Genomic DNA, 19070 nt, shown 5'->3' on the forward strand with positions numbered 1-19070 from the left:
ACTCACTGTGGATGCCTCTGTCAATGCCCTGGGAATAGTTTTGGTGCAACGAATCAATGGCAATTTGGGCCTTTGGCATTTTTCTTCAACTATAAACTATCACCCACTCTGATGAGGTACAGTACATTCGGATGAGAACTTCTGGCTCTCGACCTCACCATCAAGCATTACCGCCATCTGTTGAAAGGCTGTCTTTTCACTATTTATAGGGACCACCAATCACTCATATATACCTCTCCCACAGTAGATCAGAACTCTTCACCGTGGGAAGCCCACCACTTGGACTTCGGCCTGCAATTCTCCATTGACATCAGGCACATCCAAGGAAAAACATATCCTGTTGCCGATGCCTTAACAAGACAAGAAGTGGATTTCAGATTTATTGTCAGAGTACATACATGACATCACATACAACCCTGAGGTCCTTTTTTCCTGCAGGCATGGCAGAATTATCACTAATTGGTAATGCAAAAAATAAACTGTACACAGCGTGAACATGTAAAGAAAGAACTGTAAACAGATAACAAATATAAACAAACTGATTGTGCAATACAGAGAGAACAAAAAGAAAATCAATACAGTGCACAAGTAAGAATCCTTAAATGAATCCCTGATTGAGTTTGTCGTTGAGGAGTCTGATGGTGGAGGGGGAGCAGCTGTTCCTGAACCTGGTGGTGTGAGTCTTGTGAAACCTATGCCTCTTTCCTGATGGCAGCAACGAGAACAGAACGTGTGGTGGGTGGCGAGGGTCCTTGATGGTGGTACCTGCTCTCCAATCGCAGCGTTCCCTGTAGATCAGGGGTCTCAAACTCAATTTACCCGGGGTCCGCTGGAGGTAGAGTCTGGGTGAGGCTGGGCCGCATCAGGTTTTCCACAAGAAAAGCTCTTACAAAAACATTCCAATGTTATCAAATGTCTTTATTTTTTATTTTTTAACACAAAATAAGATGAAAAAATAAATTAATTAACAATTCATAAGAAAAAAAATAAAATTAATCAGTAATAAATAAAAAAAATGAAAATAATAATAATGAAAATAATAATAATACAGCAGATATAGAAGACTGAAGAAACCACATATAGTTGCTGATTGGAGAAATGTAATTATTATTATTCAGATTCAAATGTCTGTATTAACAGTTCTTTAACCTTTAACTTTCTGAACATGAATGGAACATTGAACATAAACTGTTATGAACATGTCTTCTTCTGCCTACTTATTACTGCTCGAGATCTGGCAGCGCTTCCTCTCGCATAGCCGAGCCACATTTGGCTTAAGGGAGGAGGCAGTTGAGACCCTCAGTAGGGCTTGAAGATGCTCGTCAGTAAGTCTGGAGTTCAAGGTAGAAAAAAGCTTTTTGCACAAGTATGTGCTCCCAAAAAGACACATGGTCCGCTTGAACATTTGAGAAAGCTCAGGGAAGCTGGGGGGCAATTCTCTCAAAAATTGCCCAAGCTTGTCTGCTTTTCCACTCACCTCCCTGAACTTGGTTTTGAGTTCAGAGTTGCACTGCAGGTCAATGAGCTCCTTTTGAAGCACAGGAGGGGCATCTTGCACATCAAAGGAGAAGGGGTCCGCAAAAATTTGAAATGTGGCTCTGTGCATCTTGAAGTCTGCAAATCTGTGATCAAATTCCTCCTGTAGCTTCAAAATGACATCCACATACCACTGAATGGTGTGCCTGAATCCTTGCATGCTGGGAAATGGCAAAGGTTTGTCTGAGAAAGCTGGGCTTTCCATAACATAAGTTTCGCAGAGAATGCTCTCACGTTGTCAGAGGCAGCACTGACAAGTTGCCCTTGGCCTTGTAACTTCTTGTTCAGTACATTAACCTCCTGTGTAATATCAACAAGAAAAGCTAAGTCCATGAGCCATTTGGGATCACTTAGCACGGGAACAGCAACCCCATCTTTCTCCATGAAGGCTTTCACTTCTGCTCTCAACTCAAAAAACCTCTTCAATATGTTTCCCCTGCTGAGCCAACGTACCTCGGTAAAGTAGAGCACATCCCCATAATCTGACTCCATTTCCTCTAAAAAAGCACGGAAACTTCTGTGCTTTAAGCTCCTGCATCTGATTTGGTTGATGCATTTCACAACGACAGACATCAAATTGTCAAACTTCAGGCATTTGCTGCAAAGAGCCTGCTGATGGATAATGCAGTGCAGAGCAATGGCCTCCTCCACACTCTCCTCTTCCAGTTTTTTTTAACAAGTGCCACCAGTCCATTTTTCCTCCCTGTCATTGATGGCGCTCCATCGGTTGTTATTCCAACAAACCTCTTCCATGGAAAACTGGCATTCTCAATGGCATCACACAACTGGTAAAATATCTCTTGAGAGGTGGTCTGGCCATGCATTGGAATTACTGTGAGCAACTCCTCTGTGACTTCAAAATTGTCATCAACACCACAAACATAGATTGCGAGCTGGGCAGTGTCGGTGATGTCTGTGGTCTCAAGAGCGACTGAGTATACACTGAAACATTTTGCTTTCTCACACAGTTGATCATAAACGTCACTTGACAGGTCAGAAATGCGCTCTGCCACAGTGTTGGCAGAAAGGCAGATGTTGCTAAACTGACCTTTCTTTTCTGGACAGACAATACTTGCAGCCTGTAATATGCACTTTTTGACAAATTCACCTTCTGTGAATGGCTTTCCTGCTTTAACAATCATCTCACCAACCACGTAGCTAGCTTCGACTGCTGCATCATTCTCTTTGGTTGCTTTCTTAAAGAAATCTTGTTGCCTCACTAGACATGTTTTAAGATTAGCAACCCGGTTGGCTCTCTCATCTCCTTGGTATTTTGCATACTCCTCAAATTGTATTCTTTGTGCACTGCAACTTTCTCTGTGCAGATAAGACACGCCGGGATACTCCTGTGATCAACAAAGAAATATTGCACTTCCCACTTTTCCTGAAATTGTCTGTGCTCATCACCAACCTTTCTCTTCACTGCAGGCTTTGAAAAAGACATGTTTGGGGCTGTATAATATATATAATTCCACTTGGTGTCAATGTTGTGTTGAAGTTTCAGTGTTTAGCCGATGCGTCTTTTCCGCTTCTTTTTCTGTCCCGCTGAGCAACAACTTCCGGGTTCAGACTGGACGCCGAAGCGCGTGAAGCGGGAGCGGCCATGGAAATTGCGCATATGCCGCGTGCATATAATGACAAATAGAAAATGCACACAAATATGCTTATATTCGCAATAAGCCCAGCCGATGTCCCGCCCCTGAGAGCAATATACCCCACCGAGATTGGTAGGTTCGTTCAGCTCCGCACACAACACTGAAAAGTGCCAATCATATCAAACTCGCGGGCCGCACTAACATTAAACTTTCATATTAAGGCGGGGCCACAAACTATCGTCCTGAGTGCCGCAGTGGGCCCGCGGGCTGCAAGCTTGAGACCCCTCCTGTAAATGTACTCAAAAGTGGGGAGGGTTTTGCTTGTGATGCCCTTGGGTGTGACCACTACCTTTTGGAGGGCTTTACGGTCAAGGGCATCGGTGTCCCCATACCAGACCATGAGGCAGCCAGTAGGCACACTTTCCACCATACCTCTGTAGAAATTTGCCAAGATTTCTGATGTCATACCAAACCTCTGCAAACCGCTGAAGAATTAGAGGCACTGACGTGCTTTCTTCACAGTGCCATTGGTGTGTTGGGACCAAGATAGTGACTTCCAAGACCTTAAATTTTCTCACCCTCTCCACCTCTCATCCCCCAGTGATCACTGGATTGTATATCTCTGGCTTTCCTTAGTGACATTGAGTGAAGATTGTTATTGGTTCACCATTCAGCCATTTTCAGTCTCCATCCTGTACGTGGACTCATCTCCTTCCTTTATAAAATCCTCTACCCTGGTATCATCAGTGAATCTGTAGATGGTTTATTGTTGTAATGAGCCACATCGTCATGGGAGTAAAGTGAGTAGAGCAGGGGACTAAGAACAAAGCCCTGTGGTGCTCCAGTTCTGACGCAGAGAGTGAAGGAGATGTTCTTACCAATCTTCACTGAATGTGGTCTGGAGGTGAGGAAATCCATGATCCAATTACACAGTGGGCTGTTAACTCCCAGGTCTTGGAGTTTAGTGATCAGTTCTGAGGGGATGATGGTGTTGAATGCCAGGCTGCAGTCAGTGAAGACCTTCCTGATGTCTGCATCTTTGCTGACCAGGTGTTCCAGGGCCAACAACAACTGATTTTAATGCAATAGCTTGTGCACAACACAATGATCCCATGCTCATCCAGCACCGCCATTAAGATACAGCTCTCAAATTCAAAGACTTGCGCATCAGCGACACAGGTGAGACAATAGCATGTGGCTCAACTAGAATCCTTTGTGCCCAGAGCAATGCATGTGGGCTCTCCAACCTCTCCCATCTGGACAAGAAAGTGACAATCAAGCTGGCTATTGAACATTTCACCTAGCCACACATCCAGTTGGACTATAGGTGAAGACCTGCTAGTCATGCCAATGGTCCAAGGTCTTCAGACACACTAAATCCCAGGTGGTGATTTCCCTGTCCCAGATTCCTGCTCCACTCCAACCATCGAGGTTACAGCTCTTTACTCATCTGTGAAGACTGGTCTACAAGATGCCATCCCAGTCACCAAGATCTTCACAGAGACAGTAATCTGGACTTTCATTGACCGATGGATTCCAACCTTCAGTGTCGCAGGTATGCTTACAATGGACTGAGGATTACAGTTTGACTTTGCACTCTTTCAAGCACTTACCGACATTTTGGACACCAACCAGATTTGGACAATGGCTTACTTTCCACAATTAAATGGCCTCATCAAACATTTCCATCATCAACTGAAATCAGCGTTGAGAGCTGGGGAAGATACATTCTAGTTAAGTGAATGATTGCCCATGTGAAGAACACTAAATGTCTGGCTCAGCTTAACCTCATTTGCTCTTTGTTCCGTTGCAACATCTAGTAATTCCTAAATCAGGACCTCAGTTCCCATCCATCACATAAGGGCCTCGGTTCCCAGCTAACACACCAGATGCCCAGTTTCAAATACCAGGCTTCAGTTCTCATACAACATTTCAGGGTCTTTGTTCTCATCTAACACTCCTGGCCTCATTTCCTACATAACACACAGTTCCCTTCAAACACTCCAGGGCTCCACTAAACACACCAAGGCCCCAATTCCCATCAAACACACCAGGGCCTTAGTTCACATTTAACACACCAGGGCCTTGAATCCCTTCCAACACACCAGATCGCCAGTTCCCATCTAATACACTAGGTTCCAAATTCCCATCCAACACACCAGGGCCACAATTCTCATGAAACACACATGGGCCTCAGTTCTCATCCAACTCACAAGGGGCCAAATTTCCCATCATAACATCCAACTCACCAAAGCCCCACCCCATCTAACACAGATTTGGTACTAGTTTCCATTGAACACATCAGGACTTCAGTTCCCATCCAACACATGAAGGCCTCAGTTCCTATCCAACAGCTCAAATTCTGATCGATCACATAATGGCTTCAATTTCCACATAACACGCCAAGCATTCAGCACACATCACATACAACAGTGCCTCAGTTCCCATCTAAAACCAGGGCCTCAGTTACTTTACAACATTTCAGGGTCTCAGTTATCATCTAACACATCAGGCTCCGAGTTCCCATTGAATACTTCAGAGCCTCCGTACCCAGCTAACCCACCACGGCCTCAGTTCCCAACTAACATATCAGGCCCAAGATCCTAATAAACTCACCAGGGTCCTAGTTCCCATCTAACACTCGAGGGTCCCAGTTCCTATCTAATGCATCAGGTTCCCAGATCCCAACTAACACACCAGGGGCCCAGTTCCTATCTAATGCACAGGGCCCCAGTTCCCTTCAAACATACTGCAGGGAACTGGAATTCACTGTCTGTTTATTGTTTAGATGGCTAGGTCCTCCCTTGTCTTCACTCTCACCTACCCCAATATAAACCCTGGTTTTCCTGCCTTATCTCAGAGTCACCTGAGGACTATTGTGTCTATTAAAAGTGTGTTCTTACTCCTCACTTGTCTCTGAGTACAATCAGTTATGTTACACCCACCAGGCCCACAGTTCCCATCCAAAACAGCAGGATCCAAGTTCCCATATAAGGAATTCAGTTCCAATCTAACACAAGGGCCCCAAAGTCCAACTGACACACCAGGTCCTCAGTTCCCTTCTGACACAACACAACCACAGTTCTCGCCCTCATCTCACACACCAAGGCTTTGATTCCAGTCTTCCTCAGATAAACTGACATTAATTCCAACTATGATCCAGGACCATCGAGGCAAGGAATATGGGGGTTGGGTTAACCCAGGTAATGTTTTCAAAAGCTCTTATTCCTGAAAGAAAATTTCTTTTTCATTTCATTTGCATTGTTACTCTTATGCAAGTAGTTAAATAATGTGGCCTAACAGAAGACCTGGGAGATGGATTGGCTTTAAGGCATAGATTATGCAGAGATGGTTGAAAAGTCTCGTGTAATACTGGCATTAAATGATTTTAACTTGTGAGTTAATGTTTTCCTTTTCCCTTGGGGTTCAGTCATTTCTGTTGAAGTTGAGTGTAAATTCAACTTGAATTTACCTGGGTTGAACTGACCAGACGATGGTTTAACCTTGCATTACCAGGGGCCAGATGGTGGAATTGAGCACGGCAAAAATTAGATGAGATGGGCACATATTGCGTTAACACAGTTTGCAATGTTGCTTTGCCTCTTAACTCTTTATCTCAGGATTAATCCATCACTTTTCTCTCCCTAACTTCTGCTAACATAAGCCCTTTTCACACTGGCTAACCCGTAAATTGGCTGTTCAATGAACCGGTTAAAGAAGCCGTTTTTGCCGTTCACACTGGACCACTGTTAACCGGTTCTCTGTATCCTTTCACTCCCACCACCAGGCATCCACGGGAAAAGGGGCACCTATCCTCTACCGGTGATGTCTGAGTGACACATTCAGTGATGGCAAACCTGCCTCCCAAAATTCCATGCGGCAGAGAACCCCCTCCATGAGTGCTCCGTGTCGACGGCCTTTTCTCTGCTGCATGATATTCTGAGAGGGCAGGTCCGATTCTGGAGTGTTCACACTGGCCCTTTAACCAGTATATTGGCCGTTAATTATTAGAGTAAGGTGCTAGTAAGACTCCTTCTCCTTGAAGGCACTCCCATTTCCTCTTGTGTGTTCTGAACAATAGAACACAGAAACAGGCCCCTTTGCTCATCTAGTCCGTACCAAACTATTATTCTGCCTTGCCCCATTGACTGCACCCGGGCCATAGCCCTCCATATCCCTCCCATCCTTGAACCTATCTGAATTTCTCTTAAATGTTGAAATCGAACCTGTGTCCACCATCTCTGCTGGCAGCTCGATCCACACTCTCATTCCCAAATGTTCAGTGAAGAAAGCCTGCTTGCATTGACCCTATATAAACCCCACTGACCCTATATAGACTCCTCATAACCAGAGATTGGCGACACAACACTGCTCTGAAAAGTTCAACTACCTAGTTCCAATTCTATCGGCTCTGTATAGGCTTTAAATGTACTGTTTTTCAGTAAAATCCTGCAACCTTGAAGTCTGTGCCCAAGATCATGGCGCCTGTGCTCGGATGCTTCCACGAAGGGTTGCAGAGTCCGGGGTGGCAGCAAACCAGTGCAGGGCACCAGAAATGGGGATAACACCTCCCATTGAAGAGGAGAAGCATGGGAGATGACCCCACAGGATGTTGACCCAGCAGCAGATAAGTGAGGGCTTCAGTGGCTGAGGGACCCACGCAGGCTGCGGATGACTTACGATTGGGAGACTGCGAGCTGCTAGAGACTGGCTCAAGGGAAACAGGTATCAGGGCCAGGACTCGAGAGGGTGCTGATGGCAAGAAGGGCTCCCAAAGGGTATCAGTCGCTGAAGGCTTCAATACTTGATCTTGTCAGAGGTTTGGACCTGGAGCTCGGGATACCGATGAATCGAACAGGAGTATTGTAGGGCACTACCAGTAACCACAGAGACAAGCTGAGGGAATGATAAGCTTTAATGCACAGAAGAATCTTGCTGGCCCAGATCCCAGGATAGGAATGGCAGCAAGGGAAAGGTGGCTCGACCTTTATGGCCCAGGACCACAGGGGAGGAGTTATAGGGTATGAGTCATCTGTGGGCAGGCCAGCTCCATATATACAACCAACAATGATAACTATATATACAATGGAGGAAACATATCACCCCTCCTTTTAGAACAGAAACACCCTCCACTTAGATCTGGAACAGAAAAAAACTGCCAAGACTAAAGATTCATTCTCACCGGTGACCTTCTCTGACTACAGGACCTGCGGGGAGCAGGGATGGGAGTAGTCTGCTGTTCCGCCAAGGTCACCATTGGACTAGACGGAGATGGAACTGTCTGTGTCGGGCCGATGTCGATCACAGAACTGAAGGGAGGTGGGGTCAGTGCCCTGATGGGAGCTGGTCCCGCTGGAGTGATGTCCGCAGGGGGTGGTATGCCGGGTGAGTTTGGCTGTGGAGACTGCGGGTATGCTGGAGGCAAATCCACAGACACGCAGTGATTCTGAAGGTACGTGCTTGCTTCTCTTTCTGCTATCAATGACCAAAAATGTTATTTTTGGATTTTTAAAATCCATTTTGATTTGCTTTTCTCTTGAAGGTTATTTTCCTCAAATAACCTACTGGCTTTAAGCAAGCAGGAGCCCAACTAATGATCAGCTACTGTGGATGGGCATCATGGTGCTCTCAATCTGCCTGTATCTGAAATCAAAACAACTTCCACTGGAGCGCATTTTAGGAACAGAAATCGCGTCCTCCCTTTGTCACCCAAGCATAGTTTGACCACCCTCAGCAGCGACACGAATGAGCTCACACGAAGGGGACAGTCAAAGCCCAGGCACATAGAAACACAAATGAGGCGACAGAGATGTAAAAGCAGAGAGTGCTGGCAGCGCTCAGCCGATCAGGCAGCCTCCATGGAGAGAAACTGAGTTAACTTTTCATGTCGATGCCAGTTCATTATAATAAGGAAAAGTTAGAAACCAAGCATGCCGAATCAGAGGGAGGAGGGAGGGGCAAAGAGGACAAAGAAGATGAGAGCACAAGAAGAGCAGGTGGACAATCCATTCAATAGAATCAGGGCTGAGTTGCCCCAGGCCTTGACTCCTCTTCTGTCCCAGTTCCCCATTTCCCTCAATTCCCCAATGTATCACAAAATGATCAATCTCTCTTTTTAAACAACACCAGGGATAGAGAGTAAAACCACACGAGACCAGGCCTTTCAACCCATGTCCACACCAACTGCCAGTTGCATTAATCCTGTGTAAACCCCATTAATTTTATCCTCAGGACATTTTTTTCCGGATTCTAACCCTCGTCCACAGCCATTTACACTGGCCATTAACCGAGCAATCTGCACTCCTTGAGGAGGTGGGAGGGCATCAGGGGTCCTGGGGGAAGCCCACGTGCTCACAGGGAGAGTTTGCAAACTCCACACAGACAGCGCCTGAGGCCGGGATCAAATCCATCTCGACATCTTACCTTTCCAAAGAAACTCACGTACTATTTTATTCAAATTTCGAAAAAAAGGATTCTGGCACATGAATGGGCAATGTTTGAAACAAATATTGCATTCATGGAAAAATATTCATTTTAATACAATTCACATATCCTATTAACATTATTGGTAAAACTTTCCATCTTTACAAATCCTCTTCCAATTTTTTTTAACAATGGCAAATAATTTAATTTAAACAAATTATTTATATTTCTATTAATTTTAATTCCTAAATATTTAATTGTTTCATTTTGCCATTTACATGTTGTCAATCTTTTACATTGAGAGTAATCCATATTCACCATGGGCATCACTTCGCTTTTATCAACATTAATATTCTCATTTGACTGTACATGTACAACCAGATGAGCTGTGGACTTGAACTCGGGTCGCTGGCACTGTGATAGCATTGGGCTGAATATGCTGAATGCACACTTATTGTACATATTCACTGTAAATATTTGAGCCACAACTCTGGTCACTGACTTGGAGATATGGCTTGTTAACTTGAAAGAGACCATTTGTCCTCTCTTTGTTTTCTGTTCATTAGGCAGTAATCTATCCATACAGATATCTTATCCCCGACTCCTGGAATATTTATCTTAAGTAATCACTTTTGATGTGGCACTTTATCAAATGACAAAAGGCATAATGAGGATATGAAATTTCCTAAAGGATAGAATGCAGAGCTTTACAGCCTGGAAGGTTACGACTTGCACTTTTCCACAGGGGGTCACATTATGACCAGTACCCTTTCTGACACATATTCCCAAGGTTATTGAACAGCTGGGAGAGCTGCTGCCTCTCAGCTCCAGTGACCTAGGATCCAGTGACCTCTGGTACTGTCTGTGCGACACTTGCCTGCCTTCCGTGTGTCTATGTGGATTTCCTCCCAAAGGTTAATGGGCCCCTGTAATTTGAGCCGTGTGTCACTGATTGGTAGAAGTTAGGGGGAATCAGTTGAAAGGTGGGGAGAATAACATGGTTTCAACATGACAGTGGTTGTAACTTCTGCATTCTAAAAGGGAGGGAAACATAAAGTTGGAAACAAAAGACCATTCACATCTTCACAGGGAAAACCTTGGAAGCTTTTAGCAATGTGACAATAGTTGGGCTCATGAAAAAATTCAAAATAATCATCCCAGGTCAATGTGGTTTTGGGAAAGAAAATTCATGTTTTACTTTTAATTCTTTGAAGAGGTAACATACTATGGGGTACTAGGATTTGAGAAAGTAGTTGATAAGGAGCTTTCCAAAAGTCATTGATGAAAATAAAAGGAGACAGTGGAGGAAGAAATCTATTGATATGGGTAGAAGGTGGATTGGTGAACAGAAGACAGATTGCAGACATGATCGCAGCTACCTGGATGGCAATATCAAACAAGCAGTGGACCATAGGGATCAGTATTGGAGCCTTAACCTTTCATAATTCATCTCAATGAAGGCGTTGAAGAAATGGTTTCTAAATTTGATGAAAACCCGAAGATAGATAGGAAAGCAACTTGGGAAGGGAACTTATGCAGAAAAGGATACAAGTTGTCTCTATGAGTGGGCACAGATTTTGTAAATGTTGTATAAGCCAGGAAATTAATCATCTTAGGGGAGCATGGTTAACATAGCGGTAAGCTCTAGTGACCCAGGTTCGAATCTGGCGCTGCCTCAAAGGAGTTTATTTGTTCTCCCCGTGTCTGCATGGGTTTCATCTGGGTGCTCGGGTTTCCTCCCATCTCTCAGAAAAGGAACCAGCGTTGTAGATTAATCGGGTGTAATTGGGTGGCATGGGCTCATGGGGAAAAAAAAACCTGGATATTCTAAATGATGACCGATCGGACTATTCTGAGAAGATCTGATTGATCTCATTCATGGTAGCCAAAGGCTAATATCCAGATAGAAGAAATAATTGGGAAAGGTAACAGAATTATATTGTTCTTTGAGTGAGCAAATTAATCCAAAATTAGGGAAGATGTGCCTCTGTTATCTGGAGCATTGGTGAAACCAAATTGGTGTACACAGTTATGGCCTTTTGGTTTTAAAGAGAATGTCTGAATCATACAAAATACATGCAGGAGAAGGCCATTTGAGCCTGCATCACTGTTCAATACAATCATGTGTCCCCAGTACTCCAGGACCATTGACCCCCCCCCCCCTCCACTTAGCCACATGGGCCATATCCAACTCCTTAGCGAATAGATCTAACAATTTCACAACTCTGAATACATTTCTCTTCTTCTCAGTTCTAAATGGCTTCCCCCTTCTCCTTAGACTGTGAATCTTTTTTCTGTCTTCCTCAACATTCTTCCTGCATCCAGCCTGTCCAGTCATGTCAGATCCCCTCTCACTCTTCTAAATTCCATTCGGTATAACCCAAGTCCATTCAGTAGTATGTTCATTATTCTTCTCCCAGTCAAATAGGTCAGTTTACTCTGAAGGCATAGTCGATTTGAAGAGTGCATGAAACAGAAGCTACGGTACTTTTTCTGAATGGGAGCAGGGTATTTTCCTCAGGAATTGGAGTGAGTGTAGGATGCTCACACAATCACTATTTACTTAAAGCATTATGAAAGAATATAGTTTTTTTTTGGAGATAAATTGGGGCACTGTTAGTGTCGGACACATACAAACACTTTAAAACAGATCTTATTTAAAACACTGGAGCGCTGCTAATGCTAGTCATATTGGCAGAAGCTTCAGAGAGTGTCCAAGAGACTTCACTAATGGATTGTCGATAACAAAAAGGCAACAGATGAAAAAGCTTGTCGGAGCCGCATTCTGTCTGGAATGGAACTTGCTGTTCTAGGAGGGTCATGTGGTTTTGCAAGCAGAGAGAGTCAAACAGGCTTTTTCTTTCTGAGAGAGGGGGAGAGAGAGAGAGAAACACAGAGATCAGTTCTACAGTTTTAAATCAGCAACAGCAACTAGGACTGGAACCGGACAAGCTGGCAAGCTTGTGGAAAACCCCATTTGGAAGACTGGTTGTGAGTTCTTGTTTCAGCCTGGTCAAAGCCCTTGTGGTTCATGCAAGAGGAGAGGACCAGCTGTCTAATGTTTCATTGAAATAAGAGAAATAGAAAGGAACTCTGTGATGACCTGAAAGAAAGATGTTATCATCTGGAGAACCCTGAGGGGGCAAGTTTCATCCGCAAGACACTGGAGTAGCTGATTAAAAAGGGTCAGTTGTGGATGTCCTGGAACAACAAAAATCTCTCTCTGAAAACCAAAAAGAGCCTTGCTGAGTGGAAACCATTTACCTTTCAAGCATTAAAGCCTGGTGAACTTTATAAAAGTTACATTCTGTGCACAATATAAGAATTGCCTGAAACCAGTAACTTGGAGGAATGAGAAGTGAGAATTGACTGTGAATCAAAGAACTTTTCTAAACTTACACACACATTACATACACATGCACTTAGAATTAGAAGGGGGTTAATGAAAGTCAATAGTGATAAGTTAAAATATGATTCTGTTTTCATGTTTAAAGATAATTGAAAGCAACTTTTGTTTAAGTAACCATTTGTCTTGGTGAATATCTTGCTGCTGGGTTTTGGGGTCCTCTGGGCTCATAACAACAGTGCAGTCACTGGACTTGATTGACAAGTGAATTACCCAATTGCCACAATGTACAGCCTGTAAATCCAATTTTAACCATGTGACTCTGCCCCTTTTGCTCTTGAAATGGAAATGAGATTCGGTGCTTGACTCAAAAAAAAAATGTCATTGCACAAATAATTGTTTTAATGGATTTCAAGGGTCAGAGGGCAGTGTTGCCGTGCATTGATGACTATCGAGTGGGATCTCACAGTCTTCAATCAGGACCTCTCACCCTTTGACTGCCATTAGACATGTTTATTTCTTTCAGGCTAATTTATAGATGTGCATTAAAAGGAAAGGATGGCAAATGATAGAGATGATGCTACAATTAATGTCCAGATTTATGTGCCATTTGCAAAGCAATCAAGCCTTATTCTTGAGATGTGTGGTGTGATTGAATCTTTGTAGTAAGTGACATCTCATGGAGTCCCTTCCCCATCCCCCCCCCCAACCATTTGCCATTCTTAAATGGTTCGGCCAATTAAAGGGGATGGAAATTGCATTGTGAAAAGGCAGCATTTTACATGACATTAAAAAAAATCAACACGAATGAACAAACGTCAGTTAACTGATAGATGTGTGGTGTTACCACTGTGAATAAGAAAACCTGAATCTATCTCAATTTTTTTTTTCCAGCATTCTCAGGTTCACTCAAATTTGGGATTATTGCTGGAGAGAGTGGATGTGGAGAGGATGCTTCTCATGGTTGGGGATGTCTGGGACCAGAGGGCACAGCCTCAGAATGCAAAAACATCCCTTTAGAAAAGAGAGGAGGGATTTCTTTAGTCAGAGGGCAGTGAATCTGTGGAATTTGTTGCTGTCGAGGGCTGTGGATGCCGTCATTAAGACAGAGATAAAGATAAAGGAGCAGAATTGGGCTATGCAGCCCATCGAGCCTGCCCGCCATTTAATCTTGAGCTGATTTGTTTCCCCACTCAGCCCCACTGCCTGACTTACTCCCCATAATCTTTGATGCCCTGGCTAATGAAGAACCGATCAATCTCCGTCTTCCATAACCTCCTGCGGCAACACATTCTGCAGATTGACCACCCTCTGGCTGAAGATATTCCTCCGCATCTCTGTTCTCCAATCCTAAAGTTGTGCCCTCTTCTTGTCCTAGACTCTTCTACCCTGGGAAACAACCTTTCTATATCTAGTCTGTCCACGCCCATCAACATTCAAAACGTTTCAACCTCATTCTCCTAAATTCCAACAAATACAGGCCAAAGCTTTCAAACATTCCTCATATGGATAATGATAGGTTCTTGATTAGAAAGGAAATCAAGGGTTACAAAGGGAAGGCAGAAGAATGAGGATAAACAGGAGAGTAAATCAGCAGATCTGATGAGCTGAATAGCCACATTTTGCTTCTATATCTTATGGTTTTAAGGCAACTCTCAGTGTTCTCTGAATTATTCCATGATGGAAAGTTATGAAGTACTTACCAGACTGGCTGGTTGACATCATATGGAAAATGATGGAAAATGACTGCCTGTAAGATGATAAATGGCTTCATTACATTCTTTAAAAGCCTGTGTCACGGCACAGGCTGATTGAGGTCATTTGCATCACTGTCTCCACAGTCCAGGCTGTTTGCTTCTTTCTCTTTCAATGTTCATCAGGGTGACAGTTGCTTGCTGAGGGGAGGGAAGCATTTCAACCCTTTCCCACCTCAACATCAAGCCCACGCCAACCAGGCTCAGTGTGAGCCCAGGGCAGAGTAGAGCTCCTCTCGTTCTCCTCCACGTCAATCTCTGAAGCATAGCGCAGGCACATTGAGGAGCATGTTGCAAGTATGCAAGACTGTCCTTCACCTTTTCATTGAGGCTGATAACAGCGTGAAGGAGTTTAAAATTAGAAACTAGAACCAAAGAGAGAGATGGAACAGAAACAGACCCTTCGACCCATCGACATCATGCCAACCACCACCCACCCATTTACATGAGTTTATTTGCAGTGATACGAGAAGAATTCTTCAGCAAGCTGTCTAACAAGTTAGCTCTGTTGTTCTTACAACCATGTAAAGAGCAAAGTTTACAGAGTTTCAATTAAAAGATAGGTTAAATAGGACAAGGCAAGGGCAACATGAGAGTACTGTTGAGGGGTTTATTCAGGAGCCTGATGGGTGTGGGGAAGAAAATTAAGCCTGTATTTGCATGCTTTCATACTCTTGTGGCTTCTCCCTGATGGGAAGAGGGAGAAGAGAATGTGATAGACCCTTCAGTAATTTGGCTGCCTTTCCTAGCCCGTGGGTGACGTAGATTGAGGTGATGGAGGGGAGGGAAATTTGGGGAATGATCTGAGCTGCATTTACCGCTTTCTGTGGTTTCTTTTGATCTTGACCAGAGCAGCTCCCGTCCCATGTTGTGAGGCATGGTGCCAAGATAACAACCTCTCTCTCAATGTGAATAAGACAAAAGAGATGATTGTTGACTTTGTCCACATCAATGGCACTAAAGTGGAAAGAGTAAATTACTTCAAGATCTTATGAATAAATATATCCAATGACTTGACCTGACATGACAGTCAAGAAACCAACAACACGTCTATTTTCTTAGAAGACCAGGGATGTTCGTCAACAGCTTCTACACATGCACCATCGAAAGCAGACTTGCTGGATGCCACCAGAGCCTTCAGTCTCCTTCCTGTGTTCCATCTCTTTGCTACTTGACACCTGCCTAGTGACTGTGGTACTGTCGGTTAATTTGAAGGTGGGATTGGAACAGCATTTAACTGTGCAGTGGTGGGTGTAGACAGTGGTTTTCAATCATTTTCTTTCCACTCACATACCACCTTAAGGAATCCCTGTGCCAAAGGTGCTCTTTGATTAGTAAGGGATTCCTTAAGGTGATATGTGAACGGGAAGGGACAGTTGAGAACCACTGCTCAAGACCCAATTGTTGCTGAAATATTTTGCTTGAGAAAAATGGTCATTGGCCCATTTCCTTAGGAGTTCTGAAACCGTGCACATAACAAGTCAATTAGGTACGATTGAAACAGTGGTTTTCAAACTTCAGCAATCCCTTACTAAGCACAGAGCACCTATGGCATAGGGATTATTGAAGGTGGTATGTAAGTGGAAAGGAAAAAGTTTGAAAACCACTGGTGTAGAGGGAGTATAGTGTAAGCAACAGAGAACACATCCTTGAGGAGGGCTGATGTTGAGTGTAATCATGGAGGAGATATTTTTTCCCCATCGTCACTGATTGTAGTCTGTTAGGCAGGAAGTCAAATATCCAGTTGGAGAGGAGTGGTCTGAGGCCTCACCCCAAAGTTTGGGAATGATTTGCTGGGAACTGTGGTATTGAAGGCAGAGATCTAACCTGTGAACAGTGGTGATGTAGAGGTGTTGAAGGGTCCAGTGGAGAACCAGGGAGATGTGAAGTGAGCCACAGCTGGCCGGGAGGCTGGAGTTTGACGTGAGCCTCTTAAAGCACTTCATGATGGTGGATGTCAGAGCCACCAGTCGATGGTTTATTTCGGCCTGCTATTGTGCTGGTACTGGTATAATGGTGGCCTTCTTGAAGCAAGTGGCCTGTTGTAGGGAGCAGGGCTGCTGCAACACACCAGAGTACTGCTCCAGAACCTCATCAGGCTGCCCCGGCACCTCATAGGGCCACTGTCAATTATGCAACGCCAAATACGACATGGCGACCACTGAGGCCAGGTCTCGCGAGACCTCTTTGTTGCCATTTTTGGTCAACTCTAGCACCTAAAATATTAGCACTGCACCCCTGGTAGGGAGGGATGAAAGACATCTGATATTTGCACTCTGCGGGCTTTCGGGACATGTCCCGGAGTCTGTATGGGTCAGTCACTTTCCATGGGTTTACCTATCAGAAGGGTGTTCAGCGTTCATCAACATCATGAGTCCAGTGTGATTTGGATAAATTGAGGGACTGGGCAGATACATGGCAAATGCACTACAATGTGGATAAATGTGAGGTTATCTACTTTGGTAATACAAACTGGAGGGCAGATTACTATTTGAATGGCAATAGATTAAGAAATGGGGAAGTGCAGAGAGACCTAGGGGTACTTGTACACCAGTCTCTGAAGGCGAGCGTGCAGGTACAGCAGGCGGTTAAAAAGGCAAATGGTATGTTGGCCTTCATATCAAGAGGGTTTGAGTATAGGAACAAGGATACCTTACTGCAGCTGTACAGGGCCTTGGTGAGACCCCACCTGGAGTATTGTGTGCAGTTTTGGTCACCTTATCTAAGGAAGGATGTTCTTGCAATGGAGGGAGTGCAGAGGCGTTTCACCAGGCTGATACCTGGAATGGCAGAAATGACTTATGAGGAAAGATTGCGCAAATTGGGATTGTACTCGCTGGAGTTTAGAAGATTGAGAGGGGATCTCATAGAGACATATAAAATTCTGGCAGGACTGGACAGAATGGATGCAGATGGGATGTTTCCAATGATGGGAAAATCCAGAACCTGGGGCCATGGTTTGAGGATAATAGGCAAACCATTTAGGACCGAGATGAGGAGGATTTTCTATACCCAGAGGGTGGTGAATCTGTGGAATTCATTGCCACAGAGGGCAGTAGAGGCAGGTTCATTAAATATATTTAAGAGGGAATTAGATATATTTCTTCAGTATAAGGGTATTAAAGGTTACGGAGAGAAGACGGGGACGGGGTACTGAACTTTAAGATCAACCATGATCTCATTGAATGGCGGAGCAGGCTCGAAGGGACGAATGACCTACTCCTGCTCCTATCTTCTATGTTTCTATGTTTAGTCATAGCTGATGTGGATGACACCTTCTTGCTGGCTCCCTATTCAAAGTGAACACACAGCAGATTCTACATAAATCCTATTCTTTATTCTCTCCCCCTCCCCCAATTCTGATGGTCCCATTCACCCACTGGCCACTTACAGTAGCCCATTAACCTACTAACCCGAATGCTTTGAGATGTTGGGGGAATCCAGTTAAGCCAGGGAGCAGAACTCACACAGTCACAGGGAGAATGTGCAAACTCCACAGAGGAGGTCAGGATTGAACCCAGATCACTGGTGCATGAGGCAGCAGCTCCACTAGCTGTGTTACTAGGCCTATATGCCTATAAAATGACCATAAACATTGAAACTGCTCAAGGGCCAATTCAGCTCTTCTTAATGTAGGACAGCACTGCCAATATTGAATATTCCCCCACATCACCCTTGTAAAACATATGCTGGGAACTCCACTGAAATAGCTTTTGCAGCCACACACAAAAGGAATGGAGAAGCTCAGCAGGCCACGCAGCATCTATAGGAAGCAAAGGGCACCCAACGTTTTGGGCCTGAGCCTCTTGTCAAGGTATTACAGCAACTCAGCAACTGATATTTTGTGGTCAATATTTCAGCTCCAAGCACCCTGAAAATTCTCAACAGGCACTCCCCACATGACCAGAGAACCATAGCCCCAATAACACAAGTATCTCACCATCCAAGATGAATCTTTTTTTTTAAATATTTTTATTGAGTTTAACATAAACTTACATACAAAATTTTTAAGGAACACACATAACATATTATATACATATTAGTACAAAAAAATGATGTAACTCCATTAGACATGAGAAACAAGTTATTAAATTAATCTATGATAACCATGTTGAAACCTATATTTTTCAAATTAATCCAAATAAAAATGATAAAAAGAAAAAGAAAACATATTTAAAAAAAACTTTAAAAAATCTAATCCACCCCCAGCCCCCCACAGTCAAGGTAACCTTTGTAAAAGAAAATGGAAATTGTGGATCAGATAGCGATCTCCAAGATGAATCTTATTAGAGATATTATCAATGTCTCCATCCTCACCTTGGCTGCAACATGTGCCATACACAGGTGGTTATGCCATAGCTCACCAGATTCCTATGTCAGCACCTCTATAACCCATACTGCAGAACCTGCTGAGTT

The 19070-nt window shown here is 43.9% G+C and overlaps 1 long non-coding RNA gene across 1 annotated transcript in view; it reads right to left on the reverse strand.

The window, feature by feature from the left end:
* Nucleotides 1-278: 278 nt before the first annotated feature.
* The window catches only part of LOC138742978 (uncharacterized), a 128997-nt gene continuing 110205 nt past the window's right edge, over nt 279-19070 (reverse strand). Inside the window, exon 5 of the long non-coding RNA XR_011344558.1 lies at nt 279-350. This is a non-coding gene — a long non-coding RNA (uncharacterized lncRNA). The remainder of the gene's footprint in view (nt 351-19070) is intronic.

Source organism: Narcine bancroftii, chromosome 9 (assembly GCF_036971445.1).
Source record: "Narcine bancroftii isolate sNarBan1 chromosome 9, sNarBan1.hap1, whole genome shotgun sequence".
Lineage (NCBI taxonomy): Eukaryota > Metazoa > Chordata > Chondrichthyes > Torpediniformes > Narcinidae > Narcine > Narcine bancroftii.